The 20,361-nt window shown below is 35.6% G+C and overlaps 1 long non-coding RNA gene across 1 annotated transcript; it reads left to right on the top strand.

Annotated features, from left to right (window-relative positions):
- The first annotated feature begins 845 nt into the window (after window positions 1-845).
- LOC121069997 lies at window positions 846-20,361 on the top strand. The gene is made up of 3 exons (XR_005819814.1): window positions 846-995; window positions 15,103-15,348; window positions 20,285-20,361. It is a non-coding gene; the product is annotated as an uncharacterized LOC121069997 (long non-coding RNA).

Here is a 20,361-nt window from a genome sequence, read left to right as displayed (position 1 = left end):
CTTAAACTAAATTGTTCAATTATAAAGCAGCTTTGAAACATCCTCCTGAGAAGATGATAACCTCTGACAGAGGGGCAGTAACAAACAAGTTAGTCCATAGCATTTCTAACAGCCACAACTGCTTGCTAATTAAATGTGTATCAGGCCTGACGTATATAGCCTGAGGTGAATTAGGTGGGGGGAGCATGAGGCCTTCTGCTGGCAGGTTCTTCCTTGAGCCCTGGTCCTTTTCTTCTCTGGAGAGCAGTTAGATGAGCAGGGCTGTGGCTTCTACAGGATCAAAGCTTCCAATTATGTTGTTCATAAGGTACATTTCCACTGCCACCTAAGTCTGGGGTAGATTATTATTATTTTTTTTTTTCCCCAGGGATATAATTTAGACTAATAACTGCTACACAAAAGCTTGCAAGGGTGGCCATGAGTGATCTGTTACTCTTGGGACCTATTTTAACTCACTGACCCTGTGCTTTCATTGTCTTCTCTTTCTTTTGGCCTTGAAATATAATTTTATTAGAAAAAATGATTGTAAAATAAGAACCTGCATTTAATTTCCCAGTTACCTTTACATTAAGGGTTCTAGGTTATTTGGGCAAGGCCTTGTTGGTTTACTACATGAATGTGTTTTTCAGCTTAGCAGTTGCAGCAGATAATTCTAAAATCTGGAAATGTAGTTGTGTTCTTTCTTATTCTGTTCATTGAGGCTAAATAGAAATCACAGCTTGTTTTCTGGCCTCATAGTATTTAGTAATATAAACTAGTGTAGTGTATGACTAAATAATTCAGAGTTAAGAAGTGTTTGACTTTGTTTTTTTTGTTGTTTGTTTGTTTGTTTTCCCCGAAGTATTAAGAGTGGTATGCATGTCTCCACAAAGTCAGCAGCAAGCAGCAGCATTGCTATGAAGTCCAATCAAGTCATTTCTACTCAGTGACCTCTGCTTTTGTGGATTGAGTCTTGTTGAACTGGACTCAGATTTTAAAGTTAACAAAGAAGACAGGTAAGTGGAGACAAAAAAAAAGCTACTATATAAGCCACCTCCTCAATCATCAGAAAGCATAGTTGCTGCAAATGTTGAAGATCCCTGGGCTGTAAGAGTCTGCCTTGTGTTTTAGTACTCAACAACTCAAAGTTCCAAAAAGTCTCATTACTTATCTCATTGATTAACTTGAAGCACAGAGTGGCTTGTAACAGAAGCTAGGCCCAGGTATTTAGGTGACTAACTCGAAGTCAAAAGAAAACCGTTGTAGACAAATGCATATGAAAGTACTTGCTCTTTTCAATTATATTATTCATAGGTGTAAAAAAAAAATCAAAAGGATTCACTTCATTAACACAATCAAGCATAATTGCATATAAATTTTTAAAATAAAACATTAGAAAAGGAAATGCTGAGTTATTTTCTAGAACATAAATATTCCCTCTTATTTTTCTTACTGAAGGAGGGTGAGAAACACTATTTAGCGTGTTAGTGAAGTTTCCTTTCATTTAAGGAATATAGTTTTACAAATGTACTTTGTTTCGTTTTACGTTTTCCCCAAAGGCAGAAGACTTTGGCATCAGCAAAGGTTCTCGAGTCCTTGAATTATCCCCCTGGGCTATCTTTAAATCTAATCTCAGCCAAGCACTTACTAGTTATATGATAAAGTCAGAGATTAGGGGCCAAATTCTGTTTTCAGTTATTCCACTGAAACCCATTGAAATCAATGTGAGATTGGACTTGTGTAACAGGGAAGAATTTGGGCTACTGTCTTCAAGAGATAAGAACAGGGCCAATATTATAACAGCCTTTTCCAACAAAAACAGATTCAGACAAACTTAGTGTCATGTGATGCCCTTGATGTATATATAGAACTCTGAGCATTCTTTTTGGACACACATTTAGAAAAGTACCTCTTTTTTTTCTCTACTTGTTAGGTTGAGAGGAGTTTAGATATTAAGCATCATAAATTAATTTTACAATTAAGCTTACAAAGTATTGCTGTTTTCCTATTTCGTCTTCAAGGGCACAGTGTGGCACTGTACAGGTAGCAATCAGAGCCCTTTCTTTGAACCACAGACACTCACAAGAAATAGCTCATATTATAACTGTAGATGATGAGGAGCATAGACAATCTTGACTTTGCTGCATGGTGTTTTAATGTCTGCTGTGGAAATAACATGACGTCTTCTCTTCTCTTATCCCTTCACTTTCTGGTCTTGACTACAGCACTTCTTGAGAAATACTGATACCCGGGTTGTGTCATTGTTGAATTGATTCAACATCTAAATCGAAATATGTCTAAGGGATGAGCCTGGTTATGTGAAAGTAGGAAGCAGTATGCTTACCCTAAACTGTTAGGTTAGTTTGACCATGGAAGTGAATAGAAATGAATAGAAAAATGGTTTTAACTTTTTTTCTTTCTTTTCTTTTGCTAAGCAACTCATCTACTTCTTCCACAGACCTTGGATGGTTTTTCTCGTTTGTCAAATCAGTGCCTCTGACTTCCCTTTAAATTTACCCATATGAGCAGCAAATTGATCCATATTGTTCCCTCCTAATGTCACCCTTCTGTGCTTCTGCACTTGGATAATTGTGGTGCTGTTTTGTCTAACAGACGTAGTCATACAAACATTCAAAATGGTGCAGTGCTGCTCTGCACTGTTAAGCAGATATGTTGCATGCTAAAAGTAGTTGTTTTTCAGTGGCATGTAGAACAATCTGTAGCATTATATCCAAGTTTAAAATGTTCATAAAGTATTTTTAGACCCTTGGATGAAAAGGGATTATATAAATGTAAGGTATTATTATTATAGTCATTTTATTAAATATAAATGGAAGGTGTCTTTAGGCATAAAATTTATGTACATGAAAAACAATACTTGGCAGCCTGGAGTAACAGCACAGTGTTGAAATGATGACAGTAACAAATAGCTCTGGAACACCAACAGAACCCATGGTATTGCATGTGTGCTCTGCAGTATGTGAACAGACTGCAACAGCTTTAGAGAGGATTGTAAAGAAGTGCGTAAAACCAAGTTGCAACAGCGTCAGAAAGATACAAAATAAAGCAAGCAGGAAAACTACAGCTGTGGCTCTATTAGAGAATAAATTGGATAGATGGTAAAGCAGAACGTGTGTTGATTGGCAGCTGACACTAGCTCTTCCTTAAATTAGAAATTTATTTGGGATTTTGCTGTAGCACTGAACACAGGAAAGAGACCCATATGAGTTTGTCAATGTGAAACAGAGGTGGCAAACCTTTTAAGGATCCACTACACTGAAAGGTTTGTTTATTCCCTTTTGTATGGATTTTCTTCTCTGAGATGTGCCTTAAAAACCTCATGATAGCTTTGGTTTGTTTGTGCCTATTCTCTCTCTTCTCTCTCTCTCTCTCTCTCTCTCTCTCTCTCTCTCTCTCTCTCTCTCTCTTCTCTCTCTCTCTTTCTCTTTTCTTTTTCATTCTCCAATGAATTTCTGGATTTATATAGGATATTGCTGAGTCTGAAAATGTTACCCTAACTCCTTCAAAGTGAAGGAGGAGTGTTTTTCAAGGGAAGTAAAGGTTTTGCTAACAGTAAAGTAAATGTAGATTTGGCTGGAAAACAAGAATTCCGCATGTAATATAATATTTTCCACATTTATTTTTGTTCTTTATTGGAGAGAACACTGCACCACTAAGTTCCAAATTATCATGAAAACCCAGAAATAGAGCCCTAATTACATAGCCTGCTGATCAGGGCAATCATCTGGGTTTTGGGACACTTGTATACACGTTCCCTTCCAATTAGCACATTCCAGATGAGGTCCCAGTAGCTGGCCTTCAATCAGCTTGTCATACATTCAGTAAATATTTTTCTGTACAAAGTGGAAAACATCAGGTAGTCATAGAATAAGTAGATGATACCTTCGAATATTCTGATAGTTATTACCTATAGTTATATCGCTATTAGATGTCTGTCAGTTATATGTTTAGATGTTTATATTAGATGTTAGATATTTATATTAGTTACGTTTTTGTTAGATGTTTGATAGTTACTAGATGTTTAAGATGTACAGCATGCAGGTGCTTGATCTGAATCTGAGATCAAAGGTGTCATTTCTTTTTTTCACAGCTTTCTACTGTTGAGTCTAAATACAGAGATTTGACTGAAATAATGCTGTGAGTTAAAATGTTAATATATCTTATGGTTGTGTTTCTTGATAATGGTCTCTATTATTTATCTAATTCAGATTTATTTTGACTTTTTCAGTTTTTATGAGTTGCTTTGTTCTGCATTAAAGATTTGACTAAAATCTTTAACTGAATGTGCATAAATTTCTGTTTGGCTTCAACCAACAACTTTTGTGCTAAGTGTATGAATGGGCTTCTCTTTGTGTTTTTTTTGTTGTTGTTGTAAATGCAGTGCTGTATTAACCTTATCTTTCTATTTGAAAAGTGCACCCCAAAACATACTAGTTGTATGAATTACAAGCGTGATCACATTCCTAACGTATGAAAAAAGCATCGCAAGGAAACTTGCATTCCTGTGGCCTGACTTCAAAAAAAAACTGAAATTCAGAGAAGCAAAAGGCTTGCAGATATGTCACAAAAATCTAGTATGAAGGCTGTGTCCTGCTATAGAAGATTTCAGAGAGAAGGGGGAAAAACAAACAAACAAAAACCATTCATATTTAAGAAGTATTCTAACAGACTGTACACATTTCCCATTTATCTGGAATAGCACATTTATTGGGCAAGTAAGAGAAGTGTCTACATATTTTATTGCTGTGATTTAATTTTTCCTTTTTTTTCATTTTCATCTTGCTGCATGGAGTACATAAACCAACTTTTTAAGAACAAAGGCAAATGAAAACTATGTTTTTTTTTTTCCTTCTGCCCCAAGTGTTTTTAAGCCAACAAATAAAAATATGACTAGGCATTTTTTAAATACACCTCCAGGTGAAACCTAAAACTAAAAAGAGATATTTTCAACCCAGAAAGCCTTTGGGAGACTGATGGAAATGAAGATAATTTTATTTATATATATGTGTATATATAAAATGCGCACATACACCCTTTTTTGTAGTGATTGCTTCTGCCAGGAGTTCAAGTTAAATGTGCTGGTCTCACTAAAATTGTACCTGTTTTCCTGCATTTTTCTAATCTACTCTTTCTATCAGTCCATTAGTCTTTATTTCATGATAGTAATTATCTGCCCAAGCTCTTCAAGAATGAGTGTGCTTCAAACACAGTGGTGCTCATGCTGTGGGTGAATTAATTAAAGCACCAAGAAATTCATGCTTAGCAATGAGAACAATTGGCTTGATGCACTCTAATGTAGATTTACTCACAAAGACCTAAGGGCATGAGAAGTAACTGCTGTGAGCATCTACCACATATTGGAGCATACTGTAATTTCTGTGTCTCTGTTTTGAACTTAGACTACTACTCATACAGCAAGTGGCCCTTTCACCTGCATCTGTTCATCCTGTCTCATTAATGGTGAAGACAGCTGTCCCCATTATGCTTCAGTGGGGTGAAGTATAGTGAGAACAAAAGTCTGGAGAAGACATTATGTGTAGGCAAGAAGGTCAGGAAGGTGTCCAGGAGCCTGGAATGGAAGTAATTCAAATGAAGCTCCTATCTGACAGCAGGACCTGGAGACGTGTTACTGCCAAGCCATCTGGGATGGAAATTCGGTAATGAGAGGACAATACTGCACCATTCCATCATCTGTGTTGATTTCCTGGGGGTTGCAAGCCTTGATATATGATGAAATCCAGAGCAGGAGAGCGAGGACTGGATTGACAACCTTTGTAAGAATTCAGCCCAATAAGCAATAGTCACCCCTAATGCAATTAGACTTTAACAGCCTAATTCAGTTACAGATGAAATTTCAGAGGTATCACTGTGGATAAACACTGTGTGTGTGTCACAGTTCATCCATTATTTAGCCAGTTAGTCTCAGAAGCCAGGTTTGCATTAGGTTACTGGGAGCTTGCCTGTGGACATGTATAGGCAGAAGTAATCAATAGCAAAGGCCTACTGCTGTCCTTATCAATGTCAATGAGTTTTGCAAACCTGCTTCAGAGAAGAGAGGGGTAGCATTTAGGTCTTCTATCACATATTTGAAAACACATTATATCGAATGCAAGCTGATCAAATAAGTCTCTGCCTATACAGCATTGAATATCACTATTCATCAGCGTACTGTTATTGCTTGATTTCACATGGGCTGTATTGCTTTTGTTGATAGTAATTTCAGACTTTATTTGGTTAAAACTGTGACTTCCTATATGGACACTTTTGCTAATTTAGTTCAAGATTCTGTTTATTTAGTTTATATGAGGAAGAAATAACTTTATATTGATATGAATTGGGTTTAAATTGGATCAGAATTGATTGCCTGTAGACACTGGTGAGTCCACAAACTTTGGCAACCTAGTAATAATGACAAGCTTTCCCTCTTTCAAGCTCTGTAATAAGTCAATTGTTTCTCACCCACTCATCTTCCAGCAAGACTCTCCAAAGTGAATTAGAGTTAATTTTGGTATCTTTTTACTTCTAACCTCCTAAAACCATAGACAAATAATGTCTAAAAGTCAGAAGCACTGTAGATAACATTTTAAATTATTAGAATGTATCAGTTGCATTTAACCTCCTAATAGAGCTTGGGGATCTTTCTGTTTAGTTAATACTGATTTTTTTTCTTATGTATTATGTCTTAGTGGAAACTTTAAAACATTTGGTTCACTTTTATAGCTGCACACCAAGTCTTCCGATTTAGCACAGTGCAGGTTTAGCACAGTACAACATACTATGATGGAGCCAACTAGCTTTTAGCTACTGTCATGCTCCTCTTGTTCTAAAATTGGCCATTGACCAGTCTGATTTGCTTCACAATTTAGAGAAAATTAAAGCTTATTGCCCTAGTGCTGCTTATTGGTAAATAGGAATTGCTGGGACTTAAGGATATCACAGATCTGTCCATTTTTTCTTGTGTTCTCTGCAATAGAGGCCCAGAAAAAGGGATGCAGCATCACACCAATGCTCCTGCTCATTAGTGAAAATCCTGTCCCTAGGGAAACTGTGCTGTTGGGCATATCCATTGATTGGATTCAAAGGAGCTGAAATAGTGCTATGTCTCTGGTAGTGGATTGTTGCATGGCAGTGCTACCAGCAGTATCCAGATAATGTCTAAGGTCTGAAATATATTCCTTTTAAAATATCTGAAAGATGAGATATTGAAAGAGAGGTAGTTGTTGCTTTGTTTTAATTGGGCACTAATGTATCACAATAGGAGCAAGAGTAGTGACACTTTACAAGATTTTGGTTTTGCCTTTTCGTTGCTGTTCTCCCGAGGCAAAACAAAACCACGCACTAGCAAGCAGAAACTACCAGTTTAGAGGAAAAAGTACAAGTGAATGAAGGTGGTAAGAGAAAAGTGGAGTGTCTTGTTGCAATGACAAGACAAAACCAGATACAGTTGCAAACAAAAATCTTTGTCCTGTTAGTAATGATTCGTGTCTGTCTTTTTCTGGTGGTTAGACATCCCACTCCTGGAGAATGTAAGGCTAATGTCTAAAAATGATGACAGTGAAATTATATCAGATTTGAAAAAAGCCATTTGTTCGAGGAAACAGCCTGTAACCTCCTACATTGTGCAGCAGTAGAAAGCTAAATAATGTGAAGTTATTGTCATTTAACATTGGACATCAAGATGTGGCATTGTCAGACTGAAGGGCCTGAATGAGGTCTGAAAATACATTAGGAACTAAATTATTATAGTCATACTCAAGTAGTGGAGTTTCATTTTAGAAAGTAGTTTCACTGTCAGATGCAGTATGAAAGAATTTGCAGGAACTATGGTGTCTGGAAACATTTGAAAGAATAATTTGCATATTTTTTTTCATCTTTACAACTGATACATCTGTAGCCTGTGACAGAAAAGCAGACAAAATTACCAGAAGTTTATATTGCAGAATTTCTATTCAAAATTACTAATAGTAATGTCAGAATCTCCTAGAAATAACATTCCCTTTGGAAATTCAAGATACATTTTTTCAGACTTATGAATTCAACATAGTTAAAGTTTACATGCCTAAAGGCACATCTGAATATAAGCTTGTTGAATCAGAAAAAGGATCTGCATACAGATCACATCTTGTATTAGTCATACAACAGGTCAGATTAGATAGTCTCTTCTTGCCTCAAAAGTTCTATGAATCAAATCCAGTTTCTGAACTTTGGAAGCATCTTAGATTTCCTTTTCTTATGCAAATCATGTTTAATTTTTTCCCAGAGTACTTAATCATCTGCAAACAATGTCACTAGAATGAGATCAGTTTAAATCCAGTTCATTGAATTAAACAGTTTCAATAGCTTTACTTTCTTTGAAGACTACGGGAAGCATTCTTATTAGATAATCAAAGTAGTAATTACTACTCTAAAATATGTACTTGAACACTGTGTAGACTGTATTACCAAGGACAATGGAAATGTGATCCGATCCTGCCCAAGGGTCAGATCATGACAGCTGTATCTCAGATGAGATTGCCACTTGTCCCACAGAAAATTATACCACTCGTAATGCATTTTCAAATCCCACATCCCCTTTTTTGAAGGTACACAAAATATTCCTTAATTTGTATTTTCCACTTCTATATGAAAAAATGAGTGAAATTTGGCAAACTGTACTGTTGCCAAATCTTTCATTTATCCCTAAGGTATTGCTACTATCCTTGATGGGTCGGAACACTTGTTTTTTTTCTGAAAGTTGTGGTTGGAGTCAACATCAACCCAACAAAACCGCTAATGATAAGATTTTCTCCCTTTTGAGAGTTGCAATCAAATCAGTATCTTGTGTTATGTGTTGCTGGATACATCCATTTGCTTCTTCATCTAACAAAATGTTTTATTATTGCTATCTCTCTATAATCCTGGTCTACCACATGTGGCTGATCCAGGAATATTCAGGAGCATTGAGGGATGGGCATTAAGCAAGCATCACGATTAAGTACATATAGAGGAGGGAAAAAAAAAAGATCTTGTTGATAGGTCATCCATTCATGCACTTCTTCACTAACTGTTGCCGAGGCCCCTAAAAGTCTTAGCAATATTTGTTGGTGAATGCAGATGGTTCAGTGGGACAAGGTCACTAGTATTTATTTTTCTGAGGCTTAGCAACTTCTCATTTGTACCTTCATTAAAGAAATTTAGTGTCCAGTATCTTTTTTCATTCTCTAATCTGGCACTATAAGCAATCACTTTGCAAAAGCAGAGAATGTGGGCACCAAGGTCTGTGTAACCCACATGAACAACATGTTACCTTCGCATAGAGAACTGCAGGGGCTGCTGTGTTGGTGAAGCTTTAGAAGTGAAGAAGTGAAGATACATCCTCTTCAGATGCTATTTTCAAAAGGAAAAGACCATAAGAATGGGGTTTACACACTAAGGATAGTATGCTTTGTGCATTATTCATGGATTATACTTGAATAGGTGTTTGTAGGAAAGGCAGGAGTATATATTTGTTTCCCTCAGTACGGACAAGACAGAACTGTAATTCCTTGAAAGCTGTTATTTTACAAGGTATCAAAGAAGCTTAATGCTCCTGCTGGTAAGAATAGTTATCTGAAATAGTTTGGTCCTAAATCTTCGTGATGATGTATAAAATACAATATTATTTTACATAACTTCAAGTAGTAAACTTTATTATGATTATAAATGATAGGCATTAATGGATTGTAATGATATATCCATACTGCATTTTTCATAAAGCAATTTCAATTAATTTAAACTCTCCTTAAGAATCTTTGACACCCTCTACCAGAAAATGACTATTTTATTTATCCACGATCATTCCACACTTCTTTGGTTCCACTAATTACTGCTTCAATTCTCAACTATTTGTTCAGATCACCTTTAGCTGTGATTGCCATAAATTAAAATACAGCAACAGTTGTCAGACTTCAGATAAACATGTAGATTTACTAACCAAAGTATATCCTATGACATAATACCTAAGAAGACTCCACACATGAACTTATTCTATAGAATAGGGTTATATTGCTACACTGTGTGCAGTTACTCAGACAGGTGTTTGCCACCCTAAGTAATCAGTCAATTATTTTATGTCTCAAGACAGCCTGAGATCTGCAGTTAATGATTATCCTCTTTCTGAATTTTGGCAACTTGATTTGTCTAAGTAGGACCTCATCAAACAATGATTGTTGAATTTCTGAAGTCATATACTGACACAAAGGTCATTGACTAAAATGATAATAAATGAGGTTGTACAGTTTGAACAGCTACTTTTGAAAGCTGTGTCCTGGGTTTAGGGAAAACTAAACACTAAACTCTAAGAGCTTATTGTTCACCTTTGTGTACTATGCAAATTTTCATTAAAGTCTATGCCTTTTGATTGATACCAACTGGCATGTTCCACAGAAGTCAGGAAGCTGAGCTCAATTTATACCTAATGCAACAAAACTGCTCACGATCTAGTGAGTAAGCAAGGACAGGCACGAATCTCAAAAATCAAGTTCCTAAAAGGTCACAGTCACTTATAAACTGGATTAGCATATTGGATCTACACTGGCATAATAAATCTCAAAACTATCCACGCAAATTTGGAAAGAGTCTACTTGTTTGGTTTTTCAAATTCAGGTCTTTTTCTCATGGTTGATTGCAGTCTGAAAAAGTGTGCCTGTGTGTTTTGTTTATTAAGTCTGGGTAAATAACACTGTGGAACAAGTTAGGAACTTTTTGCAGTTGTGGCTGGTAAGTTGTATTTAATAAGTATAAAACAACTTTTTCATTGTTTAGATTTTTTTTTCTTTCCTTCAATTGCTAACAAATTTAGATATACTTAAGCACAGACCTTTAGATGCTCAAACCTAGATGCACTTAAGCACAGATGCATCACTTATAGCTGCCTCTGCCACATTCCAACCTCTGGATCCGGTTGGATTTCTGGGTGTCTCTTCCTCACTCAGAGTAGTTGTATTTAAAAAAGAATCAGCATGATATTTGCTTTCCATGTACTCACATACTCTGCTAAAGTTTGACTAGTATTAGGAGCAACGTGTTTCCCTGAGTTCTGCTCTTGCTCCTACTTGTCTCAAGCTCCTACTTGTGATACAGAGGCTGCCTACTTACAGATTGAAGTCCTTCATGTCTATTATACTAAAATACTGTTCATAAAAAACAAGGCATCTAGAGATTTATTCTGACCGCTTTTGTATAATTTCTATGCTTATTGAACCTCAGTAGTAACCAGTTATGAACCATATAGATAGGCATCATCAGACTCCCAACAACATAACAAATACTGTATGTAGAACAACATATAAGAAATTTTATGATTTCCGTAACTGAAGCTAGAGGGTTTTCTCTTTTAAGCTAGAGGGTCAAATACTTGTAATACTTCTGGATCCAAAGGATTGGTATGATAGTAATGAATAAGATTTACCCACACAAGTATGTTCTAATGATCTGATTTTTATCTCATTTTACTAGATTTTAGTTGTACTTGTCATCAGGCTTCTATTTACTTTCAAAACTTCTGCTTTTGCAATTTTCTTTAAGTAGTCCAAGTTTGGTTCAGTATTTTCAAGCCAGATATTCTGTAAGAGTCACTTTTGAGCCTTTTGTCATAAGCTGATCTTTGACAACACAGAAAGAATTTCAAATAGAATGTGGAAATGCTTTGGTATTTTCCTGCTGTTTGTCAAAATGTTTTTGATTTTATAGGGGTGTATTTTCCTTGATCTTCATGTTCTGATTGACAACTTTTTTTTTTAAGTAACTTTTTTTAAACTTTCTCTGTAAAATTAACTTGAATAATTATCATATTTCTTCACTGAAGTGTTTCTGTGCTTTTTTTTTTTTAAAAAAAAAAAGGTGCAGTGATTGTTTGTTTCTGAAGAAACATCATCATGAATCAGTTGCTGCGTTTCCGAAGATGTAGAGGTCTTGGAATTGTCTCAATATGTTTTTAAACTTTATCTAAGATCCAAGAAGAAAAGCACTTAAAAGATATCCCTGTAAGGAATCAGTCCAAAATTCATATGAATCCCAACCTAACGGTCCTTCAAATTCAGTCTGTGTCTGCAAACTTTCCCCTTTCTTGGAACTGGACATGTTTAGAAGTGACAGTCATAAAAAAAATTCTGAAATGATTTTCTTTCTTTGACCAGTTAATGTACAAATCATCTGCATAGAAGTAGGATAAACCTCCTTAAGAATTTGCTATGTCTGGTTTTCTGCAGTCAGAGAAAGAGGCTCTTTTTTTTCCTTTTTTTTTTTTTTAACGCACCTAACTCACAGATATATTCCACATGGCTTGTGAGCCATGTAGCAAATTTTGCTATTTTTTTTTTTTTTTTAGCTCCTGCTGTGTAAAGAACACAGTATGTGAGACAGGTAATGTTACTCTACCTGAAAATAAAGATGTATAAGAATACTTGTGTGAATGTCATTGTTCAGTGATAAAGTTCTAATTGCAGAACTCAGTGAATGTTTCACAATGATTAATCAATCTACTACATCTACTTTTTTGTTCTGGAAGCAGAACACCATTACAATGACAATTTATTGTATACTACAACACAATATTTACAATTGAAATGCTAAATGATAGAATTACTCTCAGACTTAAGGAAATCTAGAAACAATCATTTGTTTGTGGGCTCTTTTCTGCATTCCTTTTTAAATTCTAATGTATGTGATTTGCATGGGCATTGTAAAATAAGCTGGTTGTAGGACATTTCTGAGTGAGAGAAATCATTTGACATAGTAGCAAATACCTTAGCAAATCTTCAAGCTGTTCTATTCAATTTACAATGTTATAATTTTGCCATATAGGGCACACAAAGGAATGATAAAAAAGCTGAATTATGATGTGGTGATACTGTAAAAGAACTATGATTTTACAATGGATCTGAATCTGAAAATAATAGAAATTTTATGTAGTCTGTTTTCCTTTTTTTTTTTTTTTTCTTTTCAAACCACCATATTAAAATTTTATCACAGGTTTGAAGAAATGGAGTTAGTTTATTGGAGGAGTCTGGTGAAGAAAAAACAAAAATTATCCTAACATTCTATTTTACATTTGTATTCTTTCAAAATTAGTCTATGACTATTTCTTCTTGTCTTATGAAGTTGCAGAAGTAATTTTTGGAGCTGTATTTTAAAATCAAATATTGAAAATAAGCCTGAGACCAATAAAAAGCTAAATTATTCAGTATGAGGAAGAACAAAACATTCCATTCCACCATTATTGTTGATAAATATTGAAATAAAATCCCTGAGTATTTCTGAAGTAAGGGAATATCTTATCTTTACAAAGAAAAGTGTGAGTCTAAAATCCACTTGAAGGCTAGTTTATTTTTTTAAATGCCGTTCTCTTTTTAAATTGAAAAAGAATTATGACTAAAGCTTTTCTTGTGTTGAGCTATTTATGTAAAACAAGGGAAAGATGTCAAGAACTTGATATTTAAATAACACAACCAAAGTAACTTCAGAAAAACAAAGAACACATCTTAAGCATTTAAAAACTAAGTTCAACATTTCATTGCTTTGAGAATTTCTCAGACTATGAACGGTGCACTTTCCAGTTCGAAACGTGAAGCATGTGTTGAAACATTCAGGAAACTATGCCCTTCTGCTATTGGCAGAGCAGAAATTTTAGTGGAAGCAACTTTTTATATCTAGATGATGCCAGATGTTTCATATCTACAGCTGCCACTGTATCAGAGATGACCTAGTATAGCATTCATATACTTCATAGCAAGTGTATAGAAACACAATGTTACTCACTGTATCCTGCTCAGCTACCACAAGAAGGGGCAGATAGTACAATCAGATAAATTGATTTTAGTTTCAAGATGAAAAATGAGTAGAAATGTTGAAGTATAATTGTGAAAATGTTTATGAAATATTTTCATGAAACTACTTTACAATTTCAGTAAGAATAATATTCAAATTAGGCTGTAATTCTTTTGTTTGCTTGTTATTAATCAACCTTTTGTTGTTGCACTTCCTCTGCATTTTTACCAGCCAGAAGATCTTTATGATAAAGTGTTTTGATTGAAGATATTATGAGGAATTAAGAAAATAACATTTTACTGAAGAAAGGACTTTTTTTTTTTTAATCAGAGTAAAGCTACTTAAAATACACTTGATGGGAGAATATTAGCTTTTGCAAAATTGAAAATGGGTAGAATGCAAAGAAAGTAGAAAAAAATTTTCTTTTTGCCTATGTGTAGCTTTTTTGCCTCTGTAAATACCATCTTCATATACCATTAACAATCCACTTCCTCTCTTTTATGATGATAAATATTTTTAATGTTCTAAATATTCCCTGAATACTCAAGCCACATAAGGCGTCTACATGCTTGGTCTTTCAAGACAGCTTCTGCTGAAGTCTAGATGATTTCTTAGGTCTTAATGATTTTTTTGGTTGGCTTATTTAAATTCAAACCTCCGACATGCTGTGCCTTTACAAAGTATGTTACAAACTAAAGTTTCTGGGGTTTATAAGACTTTTTGAGCCTTCATAAAGTGTAGTACTATCAGTTGTTTCAGTTAACAGACTTCTGCTATTTTTTTTTCCTATTCATAGAAACAAAAGGAGAATTTGCATTTTTGTCTTCATGTGATTGAGTGCTTTATGTGAGGCTTCATATAAAGTTAACAATTTAAAGAAGAAAGAAGAGAACATGAATATTCCAGTGGCTGAAAGAGGGATACAGAGATAGAAGGCAGGCCATTTTTAATTTTTAATTATTTAATGAGCCTTCAAAATATGCTGTGTCCTTGCACTGTGTAATATAATATAGTATATTATATAGTATATATTAGTGTATATATATATGTATTAGTATAGTAGATATAGCACATCCCAAAGTATAGCCAATGGTCACTGTCAGGATACTCCTGATATTTCTTCTCTGTTGAGCGTTGATGACTAATTTGTAAGTAAAAATTAAAATCTGGGTAAGACTGACATACTACAAGATTATATCAGACTAGTCTACACCAATTAGTACACTTCTCTTTCACGAGAGATATGTCAGCAAAGATGTACTATTGAGATTTCTGTTGATTTGTCCTTTTTAAAATTATTTTATTTTTTATTAACAGCAGGATGTGATACTAGCATGGGAGATGGCAGTTTTCCATAGATGACAGAGAATTGTATAGCAAGGTGATGGATACCATCACAAGGACAAACCAGCAAGGAGATAAAAGATACAAGAGCAACCATGCAGCAAGAAATAAATGGAAAGGTTTACACTCTTTAAAATGTGGATCACCATGCCGTGTTTGAAGCTATAGGGCTTTGCAAAGAATTTTGCTTGAAGAGACCAGCAAACACCTGAGATTGAGGTAAGCATTCTTGCTCTGAGCACTGAGGAGGTGGGGAACAAGCAGGTGATGGCAAGTTGTAGCGCTTGTGATGTTGGTAGAGACAGAGTAAGGCCACCTGGTAAAGACAGCTGTCACAAAGAGAGTTATGTTCATCACTCCATCCATTTTATGCTGCTTGGCACACAATTAGGCTGCAGTAAAGCAATGGTTAAAAGAGTAATTGTATAACATGCAGTGTTATGGGGAGCGCAACCCCAATCTTTTTCTAGCTCCCTGTTCAGCCAGTGGAAGTTTTCCTTCCTCCCTCTGCTTGTGAGGCAATTATTTTAATTCAACAGCTTTCAATGCTGCAAAGATGACTTTGGTGGAATGAAACCGTTCTTGTGGAGTTGAGGTTGAATACAGTTATGCTTTTCTTCTCTCAGTGAGATAGCACACATCATGAGTTAGGAGCTGCATTTGATACTTGTTGTATAACCATGCATACTACAGAAGATGCAACTCACCATTTTGAAAGGTTTACTTTTAGCAGCCTGCAGCAAACTCACGTCTGCTGCTTTTCCAGTCATTAAAATGCAATCATTTTGGTGATGGCTTCCTTTCTCATAGCAAGGTCACACCATGTGCTGAAGTTACGGACTACATTTTTATGAAGAAAGGTAGTTTCTAAAATTTGCAATGTTAGTTGCTTGTTCCTTTTCCTTTCCTAGTTCAGTATAATGAATGTCAGAGAAGTTTCTAGCTTTGGAAAGAGTGCACATATGTAGAAGGAAGAAAACTTCTACTTATGTTTAGTACTTCTACCACAAGATAGAAAAAAGAGAGTGGGGAAACAACATGACTGACTGAACGCAGAAATACAGAAGGCAATCTAAAAGATTAAATTGAGCCTTAAATACATTACACATCTCAGAACTGTAATGGACTCTTCAAGTGACCCTATTGCAGCTAACATTGTTTAGAAAATGTGGCTGTCCTACCATTACTTTATTGTTTGACTAGTTTGCCAAGATGTCATGCTTTCCGTGCTGGGGCTGTAGCTTTGTGTGTGTTGATCCAAAAGCTGATACCAGTTTGTCATTGCCACCATCTAAATGGTACCCAGTTCTTTCAATATTATGCTATTGCAGAAATGCAGGGATTTTTTTCATTTTTCTTCTCATTCCTTAGCCTTATGATTCCTGTACTAGTCCTGGTTTCAGGTAGGACAGAGTTAATTTTCCTCCTAGTAGCTGGTAGGGTGCTATGTTTTGGATTAGGATGAGAAGAGCGCTGATAACATGCTGATGTTTTAATTGTTGTAGAGCAGTGCTTACACCAAGCCAAGGACTTTTCAGCTTCTCGCTCTGTCCTGCTAGCGAGCAGGCTAGGGATGCAGCAGGAGCTGGGAGGGGACAGACCCAGGACAGCTGACCCAAACTGGCCAAAGGGGTATTCCATACCATCTGACGTCATGCTGAACAATATATAGGGGTGGCTATCCGGGGTGGAGGGGGGGGCCGGCTGCTCGGGGATAGGCTGGGCATCGGTCAACAGGTGGTGAGCAATTGCATTGTGCATCACTTATTTCGTACACATTATTACTATTAATACTATTATTATTATTGTTATTCTTCTCCCTGTCTTAATAAACTGTCTTTATCTCAACTCACAGGCTTCACTTTCCCGTTTCTCTCCCCCATCCCGGAGAGGGAGGGGGGAGGGTGAGCGAACGGCTGTGTGGTGTTTGGCTGCCAGCCAGGCTAAACCACAACAGTACTTTATATTGTATGTAAATATCAATGGATGAAACCTCCATGCAGAAAGTTCTGGAATTGTAATGACAAATCTATATGTTTTTTACTAATAGCTTTAATAAAAATTTCAGGCCCTCTTCTTTTCTATAGTTATGGGGGGGTTGGGATTTTTTTTTTTTGTTTTTGTTTTGTTTAGTCTGGAAGTGCTAACTGATGGATAAAATAGGTTTATTTTGTATTATTTATTTGGAAAATCTGCTAGTTTCCATGGTTGCTCAGAGATCTAAAAAGGTGAATGAATTTTAAATATTTAAAAATCTACCACAAGTAGCGTGTATTGTCAACTCCAGAGATAAAGAGAAGAATCATTTTATGGACATTTGTTAAGTCTAATGTTTAGAGGAAGGGAAGAGATACTATCTGTATCTTCAAGGAGGAAGAGAGTAATTCAGTTATCACATGGATGTTGAGAGCTATGCAGTGTTTATGGGAATAAGAGAGCAGAGGGAGCATATTAGCTTAATGTGGACTCTGAACACTGTACCCATCTTTTCCCATATGAGAAGATGTATTTGCAGATGTGACCAATATTTCTTAAATGACAAACTTTGCTAGCTTGCAAATTACAAGATGTTCATCATTTATCATATTATTTTAAACCACTCTTGTGGCCTGTCACTATAGCAACTCTATTGGCTTCTGCAACAACACCTGGTCCTATCAGTAGCTATGTACAGTGGAAGTTTGTTCATAAATAATCCATGTGAAAGTGAATGTAGCTGTCATGTTAATTTGTGGCTAACCTGGTTCTGGCAAGTTTATAATTATATTTATGAAGCAAATAAAGCAGATTGTTTGCTTTTTCTTCTGCGATGACTTAACACAAACTGACAGAAACAAATAAAAGAAGCTTCACTAATCACAGTCAAAGTAAAAAAGAATGTCATAGGGATGTTCTAGATACCATCTCACGAATATAGTCCTAAATCTGGCCTACTGTCTCTCTGACCTCCAGTTAATAGACAGTGTGGTGCTCTTGTAAATGTGTTTATCTTCAAAGCAAATATTATATACAGGGTTACTTGCTTAATTCCCTTCCTCCTACACTACACTTCCCACCTTCAACTCTTTTCTAATCTTGTTCACCCTGCTCTTAGAGTTGGAGATAACACTCACAGATGACATATAATAATCAATAACATTGATGTTTAAGAATATTACTTTAAATCAAGAAAGACACATTTTGGTTAAGCTTCTGTTCACCATTCAGTCTAAATGTGGATAATAGCAAATTGAGAATTTGCAGCTCACTTGAGTTCCAGTGTCTCCTCTCCAGAGGAGACATTTTGTGGCGGACCTTTTCACACATAGGTCATAGAATTGCTAGCTTTGGAAGGAGTCAAAAATAGTGAATTGTGCTGTGTTTTTTTTTTTTTTTTTTCCTCATTGCTCTCAATAGCTGAATATATGGGTAGGAAGTAGCTGGAGAAGTAGAAGAGTCTGCAATTCTACCCTTCTTTTGCTTCAACAGACATTTCAACTAGGAATTGCAATATTGCTGGTATAAAGTAGGAGCAAATAATCTCAGACTGAAAATGAACTGTTTGAGAAACTGTAAGGAGAAAGTGTACCCACAGGACATAATATCCTCTGGAATTACTCCTTATACATCACTGTCTGATGAAAACTTTCTGATAATATTTATAGGACTAGAGTGTTATCTCTTTAGCCAAGATAAACAGCTAAGTTGACAAAATATTGATTGTCATCAGTAGGCATTGCAGTTTGATACTGAAAAAGATATGCAGATGACATAATTATAGTTCCTTGTCTCTACTCCTGTTTGGTAAAATGACTATTTAAATTATTAGCAAATTTTATACTTTTTTTTTTCTCCTGTCTGTAAAGGTATTTTGCACTCTATTTGCATTCCGGCAAAGGAAATAAACTTATTTTATCCACTAAAGGATTACTAATGCACATGTTTAATTTATTTGAGATCCTATTTTTACTATTTCCTGTGTTACAGGATACTTTCATTAATTTATATATAACAATTTATCTGTTCGTAATTATGCCAATTACTCTTTCTGCTATTCTCTGGAAAGAATTCTTTAAATACAGTATATATGACAAGATTTACAAAACAGAATAACCAAATAACCAACTGAAACCAAAGGAAATCTGTTTTTAGGAGTAAAGTCTGTACAACACAGCTACAACTCACGCTGTAGTATTGTTGCTATAGTAAGTTAGCTTCTTCAGTTTCCTGCCTTGTCTTTTGTAAATGCCAGGGTAGTTAGGAATGTCTTTGAGTTTATATCTGTGTATATAATTCATAGAGAAATTACATTTGGAGATGCTGTCTACTGAAACAGCTGACCTGCTTTTATCCCCGGAAGGATATCCATTCAATGGATCCCTGAAGAAAAAAAAACATCCTACCTTGTGATAGTGCAATACTTAACAACAATGAAACGTGCATAAAAATCTTGTTGAATTGAACAAGCTCATTAATGCAGGAGCAGCAAGTGAGAATATAGTAGCAAATGAGACAGAGAAATGAACCCCACTGTTCATTGGACCTAAAAGAGAGGACAGGCTACCTCAATGTCACAAGGATACAATGTCTAGCTAATGAATCTGACCTTAGTAGTTCTAGTGTATGCAAAGGGAGGACAATCCCAATAAACTGTGTACCTAGTTAGTGTTTTGAAAGAGCTCCTTCCTGAAAGCTGAAAGAAATTATGAATATGGGTGATTTAATACAATTTTAAATATCAATTCATGTTAGAAAGTTCTTGTCTGAGCAGCCTATTACATGAAAATAAATCAGACCAGAGCAACTTTGATAAGTGCATCTGATTTGAATAATCTTGCATGTATTAGATATCAACACTGGCCAAAACCATAATTACCTCTGCATGTGTATCTTTAAGGTTGGGTTATCATATGATCCAAAAACAGTATTCAAAACAGAACCCTTACAGTATCTCACTGAAAGGCTATGTAATCTGCATGGGATGCAGTCCCAGTAGACACAGCGTAAAGGTTTGCTCTTGGCCGGACTGGTAATACCACTTTTTTTCAGAAAAGAAGCATCATGAGGTTCTCTGCTTTTCCCAGGCTTAATACCCGTAAGGGGAATCAGATGTAATGTGCATGCTCCTTTGCCTGTGCACAATTTCTTCTTGACATGTCTTAATTTGTTCCTTCAGGTGATTGACTTGTAGAGTGAGTCATAAGTATAGAGGTGCTGAGAATCCAGAAATAATCTACAGAAGGGAGAAATAAG

This window comes from Cygnus olor, chromosome 4, assembly GCF_009769625.2.
Source record: "Cygnus olor isolate bCygOlo1 chromosome 4, bCygOlo1.pri.v2, whole genome shotgun sequence".
In the NCBI taxonomy this organism is placed as follows: domain Eukaryota; kingdom Metazoa; phylum Chordata; class Aves; order Anseriformes; family Anatidae; genus Cygnus; species Cygnus olor.
The sequence above is the reverse complement of the archived record's forward strand: the minus strand, read 5'-3'. Positions and strand labels throughout refer to the sequence as shown.